The sequence below is a fragment of the Anabrus simplex genome, chromosome 7, assembly GCF_040414725.1.
Source record: "Anabrus simplex isolate iqAnaSimp1 chromosome 7, ASM4041472v1, whole genome shotgun sequence".
In the NCBI taxonomy this organism is placed as follows: domain Eukaryota; kingdom Metazoa; phylum Arthropoda; class Insecta; order Orthoptera; family Tettigoniidae; genus Anabrus; species Anabrus simplex.
Window position 1 is genome coordinate 279,854,584 of NC_090271.1, and position 22,462 is coordinate 279,877,045.

Consider the following 22,462-nt stretch of genomic DNA (forward strand, 5'->3'; position numbering starts at 1 on the left):
ATTACAGGCCAGTAAGCTTGACATGCATTGCATGCAAGCTTTGGGAAGGCATTCTTTCTGATTATATTAGACATGTTTGCAAAATTAATGACTGGTTCGATAGAAGGGTTGTAGGATTCCAGCAAGATAGAACAGATATCTTGGATTCAGGATGTCAAATGGACTGTATCGCGATTGACCTGTTTAAAGCATTTGATAAGGTGGATCATGGGAGACTATTGGCAAAAATGAGTGCAATTGGACTAGACAAAAGAGTGACTGAATGGGTTGGTATATTTCTAAAAAAATAGAGAGAGTAGGCGAAGCTTTATCTGACCCTGAATAATTAAGAGGGGAATTGCTTAAGGCAGTATTATTGGACTTTTATGTTTTCTTATATATATAAATGATATGAGTAAAGAAGTGGAATCAGAGGTAAGGCTTTTTGCGGATGATGTTATTCTGTATAGAGTAATAAATAAGTTACAAGACTGTGAGCAACTGCAACATGACCTCGGGAATGTTGTGAGATGGACAGCAGGCAATGGTATGATGATAAACGGTGTTAAAACCCAGGTTGTGAGTTTCACAAATAGAAGTCCTCTCAGTTTTAATTACCACGTTGATGGGGTGAAAGTTCTTTTTGGGGATCATTGTAGGTATCTAGGTGTTATTATAAGGAAAGATCTTCATTGGGGTAATCACGTGAATGAGATGGTAAATGAAGGGCACATATCTCTGGACATGGTTATGAGGGTGTTTAGGGGTTGTAGTAAGGATGTAAAGGAGAGGGCATATAAGTCTCTGGTAAGACCCCAACTAGAGTATGGTTCCAGTGTATGGGACCCTCACCAGGACTATTTGATTCAAGAACTGAAAAAAAAAATTCAAAGAAAATCAGCTCGATTTGTTCTGGGTGATTTCCGACAAAAGAGTATCATTACAAAAATGTTGCAAATTTGGGCTGGAAAGAATTGGGAGAAAGAAGACGAGCTGCTCGACTAACAATAAGTGGTATGTTCCGAGCTGTCAGTGGAGAGATGGCGGTGAATGACGTTAGTAGACCAATAAGTTTGAGTGCCGTCTTTAAAAGTAGGGAAGATCACAGTATGAAGATAAAGTTGGAATCCAAGAGGGCAAATTGGGGCAAATATTCATTTGTAGGAAGGGGAGTTAGGGATTGGAATAATTTACCAAGGGAGATGTTCAAAAAATTTCCAATTTCTTTGAAATAAGTTAAGAAAAGGCTAGGAAATGAGATAGGGAATCTGCCTGCTGGGCGACTGCCCTAAATGCAGATCAGTATTGACGGATAGCGCAGTGAATTAGCCGCTGACGTTTTACCCAAATGGTCGAAATTCGAAAACCAGTGGATTCCGTGTTGGAGTTACGGCTGGCCTCCCTACCAGAACCAAAAAATGGGCCAGCGTGTTTCCAACAACCCCAAATATATGTAGGTTAAGCTGAAAATATTTCATTATGAAAGGATAATGAGAGAATCCCGTGTATTATGCGGGAGTATAATAAGAGCGTTTAGTGGGACAGAACCATATGAGATAAGGAGGGAGATTTTTCGAAAGTAAAATTAAATATTTATTTCGATTTTCCCAACTGGAGATTTCCCCTGAGGACTAAGTATACAAAAAGAAAATATGTATATTAAAAGTAATTGTGAGTTGATTACATACATAAGCACCTTAGACATATGTTGCTGCATTTAAAAAATTGGCAGATCTTTTTCTTTAGTATTTGAATAGAATATTTCAAGTCAGTCACTGCAGCTTCTCATATTAATGTCTAATTGAGATTAAATGATTTGCAGAACTTGACGAAAAGGGAGGAATGGTTCCTCTAGCGCCAATCATTAATGCTTCGTATGACTTCCAAATTATCCTACTGGTATTGCTGTTCATAGAATGGGATGGTTTGTTCTTATGTTTTCTTTTGCTCATGTACCTCATTGGGTTTTGTGTTTCGCATGTCTCGATTCTGATCGTCGGATCTAGTATAAAGTCCGTTCGGTGGTCTTTGAAAGCTATTATGTACTGTAAATACGGCGGATGCTGCCTGTAATAGAGAGACCGTGAACCTCTTCGAAGACTGTAAAGCCTGAGTCCTTTAATTCTTGAGCTTCATAGAGCATTCAAGCAATAACCGAGGACGAGAGAGCGAGCCAGAGAGAGAGAAAGAGAGAGAGAGAGAGAGAGAGAAATAATTCCATACTCAAGTTATATGAAATAAGAAACGCAATATTCTGTAGTGTTTTTTTTTTTGTTCACTTTTCAAACAGATTTTGCAGTAAACAGTGAAGGCGGGTTAATAAAAGTGCCTTATCCGCCTGAATGTATTCCACTTACTCATTACCCTCGCCAGCGGACCACTGACAGTACATCCTGAGCTGGAGTTTACTTCTTGCACGGTCGTTTTTCCTCCACCCATCACCACACGGACTGTCCATCCAAATCTCACTGTATCAGGTGTTCAAACATGTCTACGGTGTTGACCGAGGTGAATTTATTCTCTTCGCAAAATTATCTTCTTAATTTTCAATCCTAAGATTGGTTGGCAGCAATTCGTCTTCTCCACTCTTCTCTGTAATCCGCTAATCTCTTCATTTCCACATATGAGCCTGTTCCTACGTCATCTCTGATCTGTCTTGAATATTTCAGTCTAGGTCTCCCTCTTCCTCTTTTACCTTGAATCATTCCTTCCTTGACATTAACTATGAAACCATTGTGCCTATAGAGATGGCCAATTAATTAGTCTCTTCTCTTTCTTATTGTTGCTAAAAAGGTTTTTACACATATTCGTCGAAGAACTTCTTCATTGGTGAGTTTTGCGGTCTATGAGATCTTTTCCCTCCTCCTCCAGCACCACATCTCAAATGCTTCCAGACGTTTCTTATCACATGCTCTAATAGTCCACTTTTCTGAACCATACAAGGCCACACTCCAGGCATAGCACTTAATAAATCTCTTCTTGGTCTCCACATTTAAATTCCTTGATGTAAGTAGTATCCTTTTCTTGTAAAAAGCAATCTTTGCTTGGGAAATTCTGCTCTTTATGTCGACTGAACTCTTGCCATCTGGAGTGATTTTACTTCCTAAGTAGGTAAAGACATTTACTTGCCTTAATGGTATATCACTCATTCTGATGTCGACTGCAATATGCTGGCGGTTGCATACCATAATTTCGGTCTTTTTTTTATTATTTATTAATTTTCATGTTATACTTATCTCAATATCTTATTCATTCTTATTAATGCACTTTGTAGTTTCTCTTCGTTCTCCTCTATGACAGCTATGTCATCAGCAAATCTTATCATTTTCATTTCTACTCCATTTACCTTCATCCCTTCCATATCCTCTTTACATTCCTCAATGCCTTTCTCAATATACAGATTGAACAGCACTGGTGACAAATTACATCCCTGCCGTACTCCTTTCTTTATATACGCCTCCCATACTTCACCATTTATCAATCAATCAATACTGATCTGCATTTAGGGCAGTCGCCCAGGTGGCAGATTCCCTATCTGTTGCTTTCCTAGCCTTTTCCGAAATGATTTCAAAGAAATTGGAAATTTATTGAACATCTCCCTTGGTAAGTTATTCCAATCCCTAACTCCCCTTCCTATAAATGAATATTTGCCCCAGTTTGTCCTCTTGAATTCCAACTTTATCTTCATATTGTGATCTTTCCTACTTTTATAGACGCCATTCAAACCTATTCGTCTACTAATGTCATTCCACGCCATCTCTCCGCTGACAGCTCGGAACATACCACTTAGTCGAGCAGCTCTTCTTCTTTCTCTCAATTCTTCCCAACCCAAACATTGCAACATTTTTGTAACGCTACTCTTTTGTCGGAAATCACCCAGAACAAATCGAGCTGCTTTTCTTTGGATTTTTTCCAGTTCTTGAATCAGGTAATCCTGGTGAGGGTCCCATACACTGGAACCATACTCTAGTTGGGGTCTTACCAGAGACTTATATGCACTCTCCTTTACATCCTTACTACAACCCCTAAACACCCTCATAACCATGTGCAGAGATCGGTACCCTTTATTTACAATCCCATTTATGTGATTACCCCAGTGAAGATCTTTCCTTATATTAACACCTAGATACTTACAATGATCCCCAAAAGGAACTTTCACCCCATCAACGCAGTAATTAAAACTGAGAGGACTTTTCCTATTTGTAAAACTCACAACCTGACTTTTAGCCCCGTTTATCAACATACCATTGCCTGCTGTCCATCTCACAATATTTTCGAGGTCACGTTGCAGTTGCTCACAATCTTGTAACTTATTTATCACTCTATAGAGAATAACATCATCCGCAAAAAGCCTTACCTCCGATTCCACTCCTTTACTCATATCATTTATATATATAAGAAAACATAAAGGTCCGATAACACTGCCCTGAGGAACTCCCCTCTCAACTATTACAGGGTCAGACAAAGCTTCACCTACTCTAACTCTCTGAGATCTATTTTCTAGAAATATAGCAACCCATTCAGTCACTCTTTTGTCTAGTCCAATTGCACTCATTTTTGCCAGTAGTCTCCCATGATCCACCCTATCAAATGCTTTAGACATGTCAATCGCGATACAGTCCATTTGACCTCCTGAATCCAAGATATCTGCTATATCTTGCTAGAATCCTACAAGTTGAGCTTCAGTGGAATAACCTTTCCTAAAACCGAATTGCCTTCTATCGAACCAGTTATTAATTTCACAAACATGTCTAATATAATCAGAAAGAATGCCTTCCCAAAGCTTACATACAATGCATGTCAAACTTACTGGCCTGTAATTTTCAGCTTTATGTCTATCACCCTTTCCTTTATACACAGGGGCTACTATAGCAACTCTCCATTCATCTGGTATAGCTCCTTCGGCCAAACAATAATCAAATAAGTACTTCAGATATGGTACTATATCCCAACCCATTGTCTTTAGTATATCCCCAGAAATCTGATCAATTCCAGCCGCTTTTCTAATTTTCAACTTTTGTATCTTATTGTAAATGTCATTGTTATCATATGTAAATTTTATTACTTCTTTGGCCTTAGTCTCTTCCTCTATCTCGACATTATCCTTGTAACCAACAATCTTTACATACTGCTGACTGAATACTTCTGCCTTTTGAAGATCCTCACATACACACTCCCTTTGTTCATTAATTATTCCTGGAATGTCCTTCTTGGAACCTGTTTCTGCCTTAAAATACCTGTACATACCCTTCCATTTTTCACTAAAATTTGTATGACTGCCAATTATGCTTGCCATCATGTTATCCTTAGCTGCCTTCTTTGCTAGATTCAATTTTCTCGTAAGTTCCTTCAATTTCTCCTTACTTCGACAGCCATTTCTAACTCTATTTCTTTCCAGTCTGCACCTCCTTCTTAGTCTCTTTATTTCTCTATTATAATAAGGTGGGTCTTTACCATTCCTTACCACCCTTAAAGGTACAAACCTGTTTTCGCATTCCTCAACAATTTCTTTAAACCCATCCCAGAGTCTGTTTACATTTTTATTTACCGTTTTCCACCGATCATAGTTACTTTTTAGAAACTGCCTCATACCTGCTTTATCAGCCATATGGTACTGCCTAACAGTCCTACGTTTAAGACCTTCCTTTCTATCACATTTATTTTTAACTACCACAAAAACAGCTTCATGATCACTAATACCATCTATTACTTCAGTTTCCCTACAGAGCTCATCTGGTTTTATCAGCACCACATCCAAAATATTTTTCCCTCTGGTTGGTTCGATCACTTTCTGAATCAGCTGTCCTTCCCATATTAACTTATTTGCCATTTGTTGGTCATGCTTCCTGTCGTTCGCATTTCCTTCCCAATTGACATCTGGCAAATTCAGATCTCCCGCTACAATCACATTTCTTTCCATGTCGTTTCCCACATAGCTGACTATCGTATCAAATAATTCCGAATCCGCATCAGTGCTACCCTTTCCCGATCTGTACACTCCAAATATATCAAGTTGTCTATTATCTTTAGAAATGAGCCTTACACCTAGAATTTCATGTGTCTCATCTTTAACTTTTTCGTAGCTTACAAATTCTTCTTTCACCAGAATGAAAACTCCCCCTCCCACCTTTTCTATCCTATCTCTACGATACACACTCCAGTGCCGTGAGAAAATTTCTGCATCCATTATATCATTTCTCAGCCATGATTCAACTCCTATTACAATATCTGGTAAATATATATCTATTAAATTACTTAATTCTATTCCTTTCTTTACAATACTTCTACAGTTCAACACTAACAATTTTATGTCATCCCTACTTGATTTCCAGTTCCCTGTTCCCTTATCACCGCTCCCTAGGCCATCCCGTTTCCCTGAATGTACCTCCCTATTACCCTTCCAAACATGTTTATGATGCCCCTTTGGTTGTTTTATAGTCCGTATAGTATTCGTCTATCTCTAAAATCTAAACCAACACTAGTTATAATCTTCATTAACATATTCCAGTTCACATTATCAAAAGCTTTTTCTAACTCCACGAATGTTTTGGAAAGAAGAGAGAAATTACACATGTAAGTTTTTTTTTTTTTTCATCTTAAGAGTGACTGAAGGATACTTGCACCTTTTATAATTCAAAGCACAATAAAGTTCACGACTAATGTAAAATAATGAATTTGACCGACTTTTAGGACAAATTGCTTTTAAATGATCAGCAATATTCGTCACTACATGCGTTGCAACAGGTAATACCACGGTTACTAGACTAGACGGTAGGGGTCATGCGTAGGCTCGCTTTGGCTGGTGACGTCAGGCGGCCGCTACTGCCGAGCTTGCAGTGAACACGATCCATTGTAATTGTGCGTTTCTGTTAATGATTTGCTTGTTTTTATTTAACCAATTGATTAATATTTTTAAATTTTATCAAATATAATTGCCAGTTGTTATGTGTAGATAAATATGTTGTAATTTCAGTATTTTTCAGAGCATTACAAGTAATATATAGCCTACTGCTTAACACGAACAATTCCAGTAGCTTTCTCAGTACTAAGTTATCTTTCGCCACGCAAATAAGGTATGTACGTTTCGGTTTTCGTATTTTCTATCCATCTAGTGATTTTAGAATGATTTTATACGCAGTTTTATTTCTAAAATTACTTACTAAAAATAAAGAAACACGACCAATCGCACGGGATGTGTTTTACCGTTGTTTTGGCGGATTGTTAGTATTAAATAGTATTGTAAAAACCTAACATTATATTATTGTATAAGTAATTATTTATAAATGTGTACTGGCCGGTGGAATGTTGGTGAAAAGCCCCTGAAGAAACGTCAACCTCTTCCACCATATCAGGGGTCACTCGTTTTTAGGGGAAAGAGGGCTTCCCATGGTGAAAATTAATTCGAATAATTTGTCAAAAGCATGATTTTGTTGCTCTATACAATTCCCATAGGCACTTTTTAAGTTGTTTGTACCACACACGTAGACACGGGAGTTTAGGACGTCAGATCCACTATTAATAGTGATTACAGTCTCTCCTACATAGCTGAGCTCTGGAAAGTTGTGGCATATTGCTTTACCCACAGCCAGTGATAACAGTTCAGGGGATTTCCATATATTTTGCCTCTCCGTTCAAGTTACAAGAATATGCTTCATTGAAATAGTATGCGCATATTGCATGTCTTCGCCCTCACTTTGCATTTCAATTAATTTTGTAAATGCTTCTTTTGTAACAGATTGCCCACTTTTCAGTTGATATCCTCCCTCAGTAATTCAAGTGCATGAGGCACATCGCAAGAAAACCACATGTTACGTTCTTTACTTGATGGGTTTTCCAACGAGGGTTTGTCCAACGAAATACTCAGATCAGTCATACATTTCCTATTTGAAGGTGCCATGTCATATCCAACGGCTCTAACTTTAAATGTGACCGAGCTCGATAGCTGCAGTCGCTTAAGTGCGGCCAGTATCCAGTATTCGGGAGATAGTAGGTTCGAACCCACTGTCGGCAGCCCTGAAAATGGTCTTCCGTGGTTTCCCATTTTCACACCAGGCAAATGCTGGGGCTTTACCTTAATTAAGGCCACGGCCGCTCCCTTCCCATTTGTAGGCCTTTCCTGTCCCATCGTCGCCATAAGACCTATCTGTGTCGGTGCGACGTAAAGCAAATAGCAAATATATATATACCGTAAGGTGACTGCCTTAGCAATGTTCTCAGACGACCAGCTTGAGTTTCTGCCGTTTATTAAAGCTTGCTGTTGACTTTTAGAAAAAGTACCCTCGAAAATTTGAACATTACTTTTTAATTTTATTATCTCGGTATTAGCTACACTAAGACAGTCCTGAAGATCCTTATTTTGCTGTTTTAAGTCACAGTTTCCTAGTCTAATTAACTCCAATTCAGCAGTCACTTCAACAGTTTTGTCATCACAGAAACATTGATGTTTACTTTTGTTATCTAATTCCTTCCTGAAGATTGCATTATTAACATTTTCTGCTTCAAATGGTGCCTGCAATCGTAACATTTGCCGTATCTCCTTACGATGATTTCGCTTTTGTGCCCTTACTTAACGATCTTTACTGGACTGACTCGCTAAATCATTACCTACTACTTAGTGGCAAATATAAATATGGTGCTGCGTCACGCATTAAGTTACGTCTAATTGGAAGGTTTAATAACTCACTCTTCAAGTCTCTTATGTAGTTCGAGTCATCGAAGTGTACAGAGCACACACGAGCATTTTCAATAGTAAACGAATCAGCCCGTTTACAGGCATTAATCCACTTTAATTTAATGCCACTGTTCTTTGGAAAACGATGACATTTCATGTATAAGTCCTTCTGGTGTCTGTCGTGGTTAACCCTTTACTGCATACTGTTGCCCTCAGACAACATATAACTTTTCAGCTGTATAAATGGATACAGATTGTGGACAGAGGTAGTTTTACGGCACACCTTCAACTGTACAGTCAATTAAAGACATATACCAGTGATGCCTTGTTTTTTTTAGTTTTTTTTTTACATAACATAAGACAAAACAGCCCTACAACCAAACGTACTCATTCCACCCCGTCAACATCCACGCGTACCAACCACCGTTTATTTTACATGGGCCCTCCGGATCACATTATGACAGGCTTCAGGAGTACCTCTGGCTCAACCTCAAAGACATTACCAACCTACGGTCGTGCAAGTTGTACTTGCTACCTGCAATATGTACCCATGGCCAGTAGGCAGTAATGTATATATACCCCGTTATGGCAATCCACATCAAATAGGAGTGTTAAGCTATTAGCCCCAGTTAAGAATTGCTGGTAAATCTAAGGCACTGAACGTAAGTTGAACATTGAGCTTCAAATTGTCTTCACCAAATGAAAACGAAAAATAATTCATGCAGTAAAGGGTTAAAGCAACCAGCGACAGCACAACACACCATGGCACAGCAGAGAAAAATTAAGCTTTTACACTGTTACGAAGGTAAACACCGTCAGTAGACAAATAGAGAGCTCTGCTTGGTTTAGGGAAGTTGAGGACCGCGTGACGTCAGGAGGCGTGGCCTGCTACTGCGCACCCAACTGATGACCCCTACCGTCTAGTCTAGTAACCGTGTGTAATACTTTCTGAGAATTTCACGTCGGCATTAGTATATAGCTTGTATCCCAGCCGTGTGCTTCTAAAGCTCAAGCGGTGCGTTCATTGGAAAATTTTTTGGTCGGTTCTTACCAAAACCCCACCTTTACTATGAGTGGATTGTTGTGCGAGAGTGATTCAGTATGTACAGTAACAAGATCTCTTGCATATATTCCGATTTTGTCGCCAAGCCAGAGTGCGGCTTTTACACAAGACTTCTTGTCAGTTCTGCTGTCCCATCATCTGTAGTAAGATGGGTAGGCTGGCGGAATAATGCCCAAATTCAAGTTACATTTTGTGATCCAATTTCTGCGTCTGGAAAGCCAGATTAATACCAGAGCCCAGCGTGTGGTTTTTGATAGGTTCAGTTCGACTCCTGTTATGCTACATTCTGGCGTCCCACAGGGCAGTGTCCTTGGTCGTCTTCTTTTTGTCCTATTTATTGATGATCTTATTTCTTGTGAAGTTCTACTATTTGCAGATTACTGTAAAATATTCAAACAAATCGATTCTTTATCAGACGTAAACTCCTTACAGAGTGGGCTTCACTCTCTCTCTCTCTCTCTCTCTCTCTCTCTCTCTCTCTCTCTCTCTCTCTCTCTCTCTCTGGATGGTGCTGTACATAGTGTATTAAGCCTAATCCTGCCAAGTGTTCCTCTATTTCGATCACGCTTCGTAATTCCCCTATTCTTAGTAAAACTCCCTCTTCGGTAACCCGTTCCCAACTCTTAACTGAACAAAATGACGTAGGAGTGTTGTTTGACAGTAAATTGTTATTTGCCCCCCATATACAAAGGATAACCTCACGAGCAATGTCACTTCTCGGTTTGTTGTTCGATTGTCTGACATCACCGACATCCACGCCCTTTGAGCCTACTGGATATCTTGCATCCTACCTATTATTAAATTCGCGTCTCCCATTTGGTCTACCTCTTCACCCACTAATCTGAATCACATTGACCGCGTGTAGTCATTCTTCTGTGCTATTGCTAGGGCCAGAGTATTTGATTGTCGAAACTTGAACAGCAAACAGACACTGGATAAGCTAAACCTTCGCCCGGTATCTTCTCACAGGAAAGTAGCCGACCTTAGATTGCTATATAGCGCTGTTAACCGTTTATTTCATCCTCGTGAACCTGCAGCCTTCTTTTCCCTACATGGCCCATCTCGCAAACCAGGATAAATCCACCCCTTCATATTCCGTATTCGCGCATCTCTCTTGTACAAAGTGCTTGATTTATCCGCATTCCAACCCTCCTTCACTCTATCTTATGACAGGAACTTGGATGTTTTTTCTTCGTATGCTTCCTTTAATTGATTCTTCCTTAACTTAACCTAGCTCATTTCCTTCATATTCCTTTTTTTCTCTTCTCATTGCTGCCTCCTCTATTGCCCATAATGTAATATGTATTTATCTTACTGTGCCTAGTTACATAAGTTCTTCTCTTCATTTTACTTTCAAATCTTTAATTTTCCTCGTTCTTTTCGTTTGCCTTTGTTTTATTGTTAATTGTTGTGTGTCTACAGTTATTTTGTTAGTTTTTAATTTACTTCCCCTACTTTTGTCATTAGGTGAATTTTATTCATTGCTCTTTCATTTATTTATTTTTATGTTTACATAGTGCTACTCTATTGTAAATATATTTTTCATTGTGGAACTATGCAATTCGACTTATCGCTGTTTTGGTTTCCCAAATAAATAAATAAATAAATAAATAAATAAATAAATAAATAAATAAAATAGTAAACTAAGTCATGTCCAGGCTTCGAGTTCGCGAACGATAACACCAGAATACACTAAGCCAACCGCTCATACGAATAGCTACGATATTTTCAGTAGGTAAAACCGAAGTTTGTCTTGACCTGGCATTTTCTGGACCATTAAAGAAACATATTATCGGAAGCTAGTGCTGTGAAACGGAGCGGTTGCTGTTGTGAGTAAACCTGTTGTATGACAAGCGTGATTTTTTAAAAGTATCGTCGTTGTCGGGACGAAACTTCCTATGTGATAATGTTTTTGGAGATATACTGACCCGCAGCACATACATTATGAAGAGCGAGAATGCCTTGACCATGTGCACGGTATGCTTTACGTCGCACCGACGCAGATAGGTCTTATGGCGTCGATGGGATTAGAAAGGGCTAGGAGTGGGAAGGATGTGACAGTGTACTTAAGTAAGGTACAGCCCCATTCTTTGTCTGGTGTGACCGGTACGGTTTTCGTCGATATTAAACCAATTTCTCGTGTTCGACTGGAGATTTGTCGGAAGTTCAGAAGTAGTCTACCAATTGATCCTGGTATATCACTGTCAGGTAGGGTTTAATTATGGAGATTGTGCATCTTATCTTGTAATTAGAAATTAACCGATTTATATTCGTCTTCATTGAATTTACTCTACTTTTGAAATGTCGCATGGCTTTTAGTGCCGGGATATCCCAGGACGGGTTCGGCTCGCCAGGTGCAGGTCTTTCTATTTGACACCCGTAGGTGACCTGCGCGTCGTGATGAGGATGAAATGATGATGAAGACAACACATACAGCCAACCCCCGTGCCATTGGAATTAACGAATTAAGGTTAAAATCCCCGACCCGGCCGGGAATCGAACCCGGGACTCTCTGAACCGAAGGCCAGTACGCTGACCGTTCAGCCAGTGAGTCGGACACTCTACTTTTCATTCTCGCGTATTCCTTATTTTGTTCATTTCCTGCATTTATTTTACTGAAATATTACACTCCATGCCGAGAAGGTCTTTGGGTGCCTGGCAATGTTTCGAAGTTGTTGAATTAATAACATCCGCGAAATGGAAATTTTGCAATAGGACATTTACCACATGTGATGGCATATATTTGATGAACCACATAAAACAGGCCCGTAGTAGTTAACATAATATGACAGACAGGAAGAACATAGTGTCTGTATGTGACTAAAATAATAAAAAGGCAAACTTAGACCACTCGGTGGCCATATTAGTCGCTACTATAATCGGTTCCATTCTTGATTTCCTTAACTCTTTAGTTATTGGCTAACGTATTGTTGAAACTATTAGCTGAATAAGAATTGGTGCATTTAATGTATCGTTCGCAAATGTTACCATTTGAAGTACATGCCATCAAATTCAATCGGAGAATTACCTGAGACCCGCGAAGGGTTAGTAGAAATAACTGCTCCGCTCCTACCATTCCCAACACTGGTGGAAGATGATTGATAAACGACAGTGAGTTCAGCGAGCCGCCATGCAATGTTCAGCGCTTGACCCAGATTTCTTCTGTTAAGAGATACCTAACTTTTTATACTCATTAAGACAAATGTTAAGAAAACTATGAGAACTAAGATTAAGCTCTTCTATTAGAGGAGGTCCACTCTCTCCGAAGGTTTGTAGCGGACTAGTGGTCCACCTTTCATCCTTCCAAAATGCTGAGCCCACTTACCGGCGAAACGGAGAGAGCTACAAATCTAATAAGACTACTGCCTAAAAGCCCAGATTTTTTAAAATTCGAGATATCGGCTGTGAAAGCCTAAGCTGATAAGTTATCTTCAGGGCTGCCGATGTTAGGGTTCGCACCCGCGGGGTCGATTGCAGAATCTATGACTTGTTTTAAGCCTTCGACGATGTCTACCTAAACAACCTCTGTTATGCACGATGTTCCATTGCATAAACCATGTTCGGTCGGTGTTTAGCTAGACGGCGTGTAACTTTCAGTATTGGTTTGAAAATATAAATAGAGGTATCTTCCATGTTTCATTTTGCTTGTCGCGACCATTGAAATTCATTGGTGCGCGCCTAGTGTTAGTGTTAGTCAGCTGCCGTCTGTCTGACACATCATACAAATATGGCTAAACATGAGCATGACTTGCCCACAGATAAGAACCTCGATTTCGGTGGAAATGAAATGAAATCTCATAATATGTAAAGGTACGATTCCACTGCCTGCGGCAAAGGGTGAGTGGCCAAAAGTCACGGTAAGGGGTATCCCATTAGAAAATATGCCGTGTATGATCCCTAAACGTTGCAGCTAGCTGCGGCGTAGCTGAGGAGTCTGTCACATACACCAGTGTCGTGAAGATGGCAACACTTCGCGAGTTAACCGACTGTGAACGTGGTATGAACATCGGCGCCCGGTGCATGGGCCATAGCATTGCGGAGATTACTCGCGAATTCGGGTTTCCGAGGTCACCAGTGCCAAGGGCGTCAGTATCGCAGAGAGAATGTTACCACACGCGTAAACCGCCGCACGGGAAGACCACATGTGTTTAACGAACGGACATCACGTCGCCTCCGCAGAACCATACTGGGCGCTCGACGGGCTACTGTGAGTCAGATCACCGCCCACTTGAATGTTGGGAGTCAGGAACCCATTTCTACCAGAACTGCAAGGAGGCAACAGCACCGCATTGGCTTCACCAGCCGACGACCACCCCACGAACCTACTACGCTGGCGTAGAAGGTGGAGAGGTGATACTCCCACACGTGGCGCGGCCCAGGTGGCGGTTAGGGGGGTCCTAACCGTCTTGCCGGCGGACTTGAGCGAAATAAAATAGCTCTCGCGGACCAAACACACAACCCCCTGTGGGTGGGGGACGCAGACGAAGATACACTCATGGTATCCCCTGCCTGTCGCAAGAGGCGACTAAAAGGGACCACCAAGGGATGATGACATTAGAACCATGAAACTACTTGTGCTTGGTACCACTACGTGAGGAACACCATGGATCGACGTTACTTGCAGTTAGTACTACCATGTGAGGAACACCGTAGATTTACGTTACCAATGAGTAGAGCTTTTATGTGAGAAACACCACGGTTCCGTGGTTAGTAGAGTCTACGATCGTGTGTATTCCACCGAAGCGGGGGAGTGGGCATTAGGCTGCGCGAACTAATATCCTTGTGCCGTAACGTTGTGTTGGAATGTGTCGGTTCCCCTGGGTTCAGAATGGATCTACGCTACCTGTGAGTAGTACCACTTTACAAGAAACACCAAGGGCGTGCGTTGCCTGTGATTAGTACCACTATGTGGGAAAACCATGGGTGTGCGTTACCTGAGATTAGTTCCATTATGTGACGAATACCATGGGTTTGTATTACCTGTGGTTGTTACCATAATGGGTCATACACCGTGGGTCTACATTGCCTACGATTAGTAGCACTATGTGAGCAACACCATGAGTATACGATGCCTGTGATTAGTTCCACTTAGGCTGATTCTCCACGAGCAGGTAAAACGCCGCTGTTCGCCCGCTACAAACCCGCTTGCGGAACAGAACTATGGGGTATATGTTGAGTTGTCTACACGGGCGGTTTGCACGCCGCGGGTGGACGCGTCCACGAGCGGGCAGGCGGGTCTAACGCCAGCAGAGGCGTCATTCCCGCTAGCGGTAGAACAGCGAATCATACTCCACGTGGCGGCAGTGAGCAGTTCACCCGCCTCTGTCGCACGATAGGAACTGCCAGAAGTGTAGTATATTCTTTACTAGCTGATGTACCCGTGCTTCGCTCCGGAATTCTACATTGTGTACAGAATTCTAGGTTAGGTACTGTACACGTTGTGAGCAAGATTGTATTAAATTGCATAGCTCCTAACGTTACCCTAGAAACGCGACGGGGAAGTCACCAAACGTCTTTTCTCATATGAAGACTGGGTTAGGGAATATTCATTGTAACGATAGGCCCGCTTGCCTACCATCGGTCACAATCAGGTTGGGGAGTTTAGATTATAATGGCAGACACGCAATCTCCACCTGCCTTTTTACATCCTCAGAAAGACTGTCTTAGTCATTTTTCCAACTGAAATGAACATAGGTCATTGCAATGATGTCAATAGGTATGACACGATTAAAAGCAATGTTTTCATATGAAATACTCGATCAAATTAAAAACCACGCATTTTAACGAACAGTAGGCCTACTACACTTCGGATCAAACAATCCAAATTTTCAGAGCTGGAATGATCAACCCGCAGACAGCCGTGATCCGTGAACACTCTTCGTCTTTTTTCGGTGGGGAGGAGGGGTCGAATAGTGGAGAGTCCCAGGGCAAAAACTACGCCCTTTTACTAATCTGTTTCCTAGGAATACACTATGAATTGGAAAATCTCAATTCACTACACTGGCGGGGGAAGAAACTATCTGACTTGGAGGCAAATTCTTCCTCAAAGCCAGAGAAGAAAGCCCCTCTTCACTGCTAATTTGGAATAAAATGAATATAGATATAATAAAAGTGAAGCGGAAGAAGCTTTTCTTACGAAACTGCTCTTTTCAGGGTTGAATTTTTATTTATTTAGTGAATTGTGGTGCTATAATTTGGAGTAGCCCTAAATTGTAATTCTAGACCAGGTCATACTACTACTACTACTACTACTACTACTACTACTACTACTACTACTACTACTACTACTACTACCGGTACACTGCTCATTCAAAACAGCCCGTCAGAGTAGGGATCCAACAGCTGGAATACTATGATGAACCAGTGTGTTACGTACCAGCAGTATCAGGAAATGTGTCCGGCTCTATGCTAAATTGTTAGCGCGCTGGCCTTTGGTCACAGGGATCCTGGGTTCGATTCCCGGCAGGGTCGGGAATTTTAACCATAATTGGTTAATTTCGCTGACACGGGGACTGGGTGTATGTGTCGTCTTCATCATTTCATCCTCATCACGACGCGCGGGTCGCCTACGGGAGTCAAATCAAAAGACCTGCATCTGGCGAGCCGAACTTGTCCTCGGACACTCCCGGCACGAAAAGTCATACGCCATTTCATTTCAGTTCGTTTCATAAGGAAATGTATGAACCAGTGGAATGGAATGCTAAAGAAGAAAGTTTTCTAACTCCCGAGCTATTTCCCGCCAATATTCAGTCAGGCTGTTATACTCGGTACGCAGCAGTAATCCCATCTATCGGAGTGGAGTGGCAGCATAAGAGACAAAGATCATCACAACAAGCAATGGTCAATATAATGTTATTGTTGGTGAATGTTATGCGCTTTCGATATTGCAGGCCTTCACATTTAGTTTTCCTCCGGCTCTGAAATACCACTCTTATCATAGTCGGTACGGTAAAACTGAATAAAACATAAAGGTAAGGGTGTATTTTTCCCGAAGGCAGGTCCGAACCTCCGCAGAGGTGCGCCTGAGCCGGAGTTTTCCTGCGGTAGGGTGGCTAGTTCCTTTCCACTCCTCCATTCCCTTATAATAATAATAATAATAATAATAATAATAATAATAATAATAATAATGGCGTATGGCCTCTGGAGAGGAGTGGTGCAGGTCTTTTTCTGGTAGACGGCCTATTAGGCGACCTGCATGTCTGTGAAGATGAGGGTCCTACCTAGGATGATTTCTAATGTTGAATACACCACACACACCCAGCCCCCGAGCCGTTGGAATTAACCAATTAAGGTTAAGATTCCCGACCCGGCCGGGAATCGAACCCGTAACCCTCTGGACCGAAGGCCAGTACGCCGACCATTCAGCCATCGAGTCGGACTCCATTCCCTTACCCCTCACCAACAGCCCGTAGCAACCCATCCAAATCTTGACCACGCCCAATGTTGCTTAACTTCGGAGATCTCACGGGATCCGGTGTTTCAACACGGCTACGGCCGTTGGCAATGAAACATAAATGATCGAAAATTGTATTCTCTCTTTTGTCAAGCAGTACTTTTCGATAGAACCAATAACTTATTGTAGGTATTTACAAAATAAATTTTAGGTGATTCCCCTAAACTGCAATTTCATCCAGGGTGAATAAAATTGTTTATAGCTTAGACTTGTGTTTCTTATTCCCCGACTCTATGTACCGATTTTCATTATATTCTGTTAACCCATTTTCTCCTGCATCGGCGTTGATATGGACTTAGCAACAAAAATACAAATTCATGCTCTGTTATCATAGCCGGTACGGTAAACGTGTATGAGACATAAATGATCGGAAATTTAATTCTATATAACTTTAGTTATGTAATATTCATCGATAAGACCACTAATAATATTAATATTTGAGAATTAAATTTCAGGCCTTCCCCTAAACTACCATTTCACTCGTTTAGTAATATGCACCTCAACTGACATTCTGTAATATTGGAAAAACATTTCCAGATAGTTCCGGTGTTCGCAAAACGTTAAATGAAACTGTCCAGTGGTGAGCCGATTCGATAACGCAGGGTAAGTCCACCGACGTCTTTTCTTACCAGGTTTCTTTTTCAATATTGCTAACAACTGTAACAGCTCCGACAGCAAGACCTATTTGTACGACATCCTTCATTATAGTGTGGCAGGTTTATCGCTGGTGGAGAATAGCTGCGCGTGTCGCCGGCGTTTTTGGCGCTGTTTACCGGCGTCAATTCAACCGCTCATGTAGAATAGGCAAAAAGTTTGAGCGGTCAGGCGGGCGAACAGCGGCGTTTTACCTGCTCGTGGAGAATCAGCCTTAGTGAGGGACACCACGGGAATACCGGCGCCCTTGATTAGTCCCACTATATGCGAAGCACCATGGGTCTGCGTTGCTTGTGAGTAGTACCCTTATATGCGAAACACCATGGGTTTGTGTTAACTGTGAGTGATGCCATTGTGTGCGACACACGATAGGTCTACATTTCCTGTGATTAGTACCAAAGTTTTAATTTTCGTTTCGTTCACCTGTTACCATTAGTGGCCGATGACCTAGCTGTTAGGCCTCTTTAAACAACAAACATCATCAACCGACGACGACCACCTCGTGTCCCTTTGCTGGCACCTCGACACAGAGCGCACGTGCATGGGCCCGCGAACATCGGCAATGGACCATGGGACGTGTGGTATGGTCCGATGAATCCCGGTTCCAGCTGTATCAAGCTGATGGGCGCGTGTGTGGCGTGTGCCCCATGAAGCTATGCATCCTGCGTGTCAAGAAGGTTGTGTCCAGATGGGAGGTGGCTCAGTTCTGCTCTGGGTGGCGTTCTCATGGACGCAATTCGGCCCCATTTTTCAGCTGCAGGGAGCGCTGACAGGTGCACGTTATGTGTACATACTTTCACAGCAACTGCATCCCTTTTTGGCCTTAGAGTACCCTGATGGGAATGCCATGTTTCAATAGGAAAATACACCATGGGTGCTTGGAGGAACACTCCAGTGAAGTTATGGCCATGGTTTGGCTCTCCATATCTCCCCGATCTTAATTCATTCGAGCATTTATGGTATGCTGTTGATGCTGGCGTACGCTGCATGAACCCCGCACCAACTACACATGACCAATTATGGGTAGCAGTGCAAGATGCGTGGGTCCAGATCCCTTCAGAACGATTCCAACACCTTGTAGAGTCGGTGCCTCGCCGTATTGCTTCCGTGTTGCGGGCTCGCGGAGGAGCAACTCGTTATTAACATTACATTCAGTGTCTTCCCATGACTTTTGGCCACTCGGTGTATAACATGCGGCTGGCAACAAACGTTGCTATTTGTAGTATGCGGCTTATTGTCGGTGGGAGCAGAAAAAATGTGGCATGCTACATGTGTTGCAGGGTGTAGTATGCGTCACTTGTGGAGACGTGTCGCTAACTGCTAACGTTATTCCATCAAGGCAACAGTTTCTCACCCGACTTTGACCGAGGATGTCTTTGCAGACTATCGCGACGGCAGTGTACATTGTTATTCAGCACGGTCGTAGTAGTAGTGGAGACGAGAATTATTCGTTGCATCAAATAAAGTACAGCATGAATTATTTGAGAAGTGACAAAGCGCATTTCAAAAATTTTACACGATTGAGCCAGGAACATTTTAAATTGCTAGAAAAGGTTGGACCGATGATTGCAAAGTCTGATACCAGTTTTCGTGAAGCAATACCTCCCGAAGTTAGACTTTTGCTTACTCTTCGATTTTTGGCTGATGGTGACAACTATATTGCCTTGGTGTATTTGTTTCGAGTTTCTGAGCCTAGCATCTCACGAATCATCCCGGAGTTGTGCATGGCGCAGAGTGATCCAAGCTGATAGACATGGAGCCTCTGTGAAACAAACCACGTCGGAATTATCAAGAGGCGAAAGCCATTAGGGATGCGTTTATGGAGTTTGTCAGATGAAGGCCGTGTAGCATGGCAGGATCAGTATGCTTAGTAGAACGGAAAGTTTTAGAAGCTTCTTGAACACTGGAATTTAATAATCATTTTTTGTTAAAATGTATTAGTTTGAAATAGAATACCCTAACCATATTCTGATTACTTTACCCCCTTACAATTCACATGTCTAATAAACTTATACCAGGAGAATGAAAGGTAACTCGTGGCAACAATGACAGTAAGCATACATAGGGAGGAAGAAATACACTGCCGGGCTTAGTAGCTCAGAGGGTTGAGGCGCTGGCCTTCTGACCCCAACTTGGCAGGTTCGATCCTGGCTTCGACCGGTGGTATTTGAAGGTGCTCAAATACGTCAACCTTCTGTTGGTAGATTTACTGGCACGTTAAAGAACTCCTGTGGGACTAAATTCCGCCACCTTGGCGTCTCCAAAACCGTAAAAGTAGTTAGTGGGACGTAAAGCAAATAACATTATTATTAGAAACACTATGATGAAACAGTGTTGCATACCTGCCAAGTTTTAGAAATTAAAAAAAATAGGAAGACTTTTTAATTCTTGGATTTCATCACGTATATCGCGCCAGGGTCTCGATGAAAAGAGTACAACATAAAAAGCATCCATATGTATAGTCGCCAATCTGTGTCGGTGCGACGTAAAGCCCCTAGCAAAAAAAAAAAAAATATCATGTTGTTCTTCAAATCTGCAGAATACACAGCAGAAACCGCCTTAATGTAAAAATTAATGTAATTAATGGAACAATTCCCTCTAATAATTGTTATTTAACAATTACAATTTCGTTTTTACAAAGTGATCCATTTTTTTTTTTTTTTTTTTTTTTTTTTTTGTCCGCCAGTGTATTTAAAATAGTAGGTATGGTGGTTGTATCTACTGAACGCTTGCACTACAACTTTAAGTCATAATGACATTTAAACACACACATCCCCTGAACAGGCTAACAGCTATTGCAGCCATGACTATTATGGCACTGCACCGTTTCACTGATTACAAACGACATTCACAAAAAATCCAAAAAAATTCACGAATGTTCTTGATACAGATGGTACAAAATGTGAAATTCCGCTCAAATCTGAAAGCGTAAATATGTATAATAATTTAGGGATATCCCGACACGCTAAGCAAAAACCTGTAATTCTGATCATGCTTTATTTGTAAAACATTTCAATTATTTCCCTGGTGATTTTGTACACATTTAGTTTATGTTTTCTGTTATTTATGGCAAAAAAATAACATTTCATAACATGTTAAATTATCAAATAAATAAAGGATGTAATAATGTCCACTTCTCCCGCACTTAGGGAGAACCTGACACTAGGTAGGACCTCCGAATAGTTACGAAACTATGGTACACAATGGGTACATATAAACTGTTCATCGTTTCCGTTTTCCACACACATCTCGTGGAACCATTTCCTGCATTCCCCACTACATTGGACCCATGCCTCATTACGGTTGTCGTCACATACTGCGCAGTAATTCTCAGAGCAAAGAAGACTGCTTGAGAAACTAGCTTCTCCTTTGCGCACGCCGAATTCTCGTTGTTGTTGTTCTTCAATTTGAAGGAATCTTTTCATTTTCGCGTTTCCTGTTCTTTAAATTTTCCCGATAATCCTGTGAAGTCACCGTGGCGAATGGGGGGAAGCAACACATCTCTATTCATAAAGCACCCAGTTACGAGCGAGACATCGGGAAGTGCAGACGTGTGAATGAGCTGAGGTGCGCAATATGGGAATAACGATACAGCAATACAGGCTAAGAATTGGAAGATGGCATGGTGCAAGGCAGTGTTGGAAGGAAGGTGGAGTTGAGAGAGGAAGAGAAATTAGTGGTTATAAAGGACTGTTGGAGATTATGTTGTGTGCGACGGTTATTGCGACGCTGCTGGTGGTAGGAGGTATAGAAAAGAATCCGGGTCCAAACCAGGGACCGTTCGGCTGGGAGGAGCTTGAAGAGATCAAGAGAGTGGTGAAGGAAGCAAGCAAAGGAGAAGAAATTAAGGAAATGATGCAGGAACACCAGGCAACCCAAATGAAGGAGATGAAGGACTTAAAAAGTTTTATAAAAGAAGAAATTGGAGGTGTAAATGACAAGTTAGCGGAGATAGAAGATGAGGTAGAGAGCTTGAAAAAGAAGGTGGTGGTACTGGAAGAGGAATTAACAGCAATGAAGAGAGAAGTGAGGTTAGCGAGGAACGAATCGGCAAGAAAAAATGTGTTTGTGTATGGTGTACCTGAGGAAGGAACAGAATCAAAAGTGGAATTAGTATTGAAAGTGGTGGACATAGTTTCGAACAAAATGAAGATAAACTTTTCTGAAGTTGATATAGATGATATATATAGAGTGGGAAGGAACAAGGGACATAGGCCGGTGAAGTTAAGATTAATATCAACCCTGATGGCTGATATACTTCTGAGGAATGCTGGAAATTTGAAAGGATCGAGCATTTATTTGAAGGCTGAGATAGAGAAAGAAGATAGGATGCGGTTGGAGGTCTATAAGCGGCATATGTGGCGTGCTAGAGCGGAGGGATTGCGAGTCAAGATAGTGGGGAGGTGTCTGGTTACTTCAGGCAGAAATTGGTCGCGATCGTGGACACAGGAGGAACTGCTGAGGATGGAAAAATGTGAGGAGGAAATGAGTTGCAGAAATCGAGAGCAGGGCGACATCAGTACGGAGAAGGAAGAGAGAAGAGGGGACTGCGGTGTCAGCGGGCAGGTAGCGAAGACAGCAGAGTCCTTGGTGAGTCAGAACAGCCCAGGAAGGAGTGAATCAACAAGTAGGTCACTAGACC

The 22,462-nt window shown here is 41.6% G+C and overlaps 1 protein-coding gene across 1 annotated transcript in view; it reads left to right on the top strand.

The window, feature by feature from the left end:
* Positions 1-22,462, top strand: part of LOC136877554 (TBC1 domain family member 14) — a 586,811-nt gene that overhangs the window by 155,821 nt on the left and 408,528 nt on the right. The gene's annotated exons all lie outside the window — the stretch shown is intronic.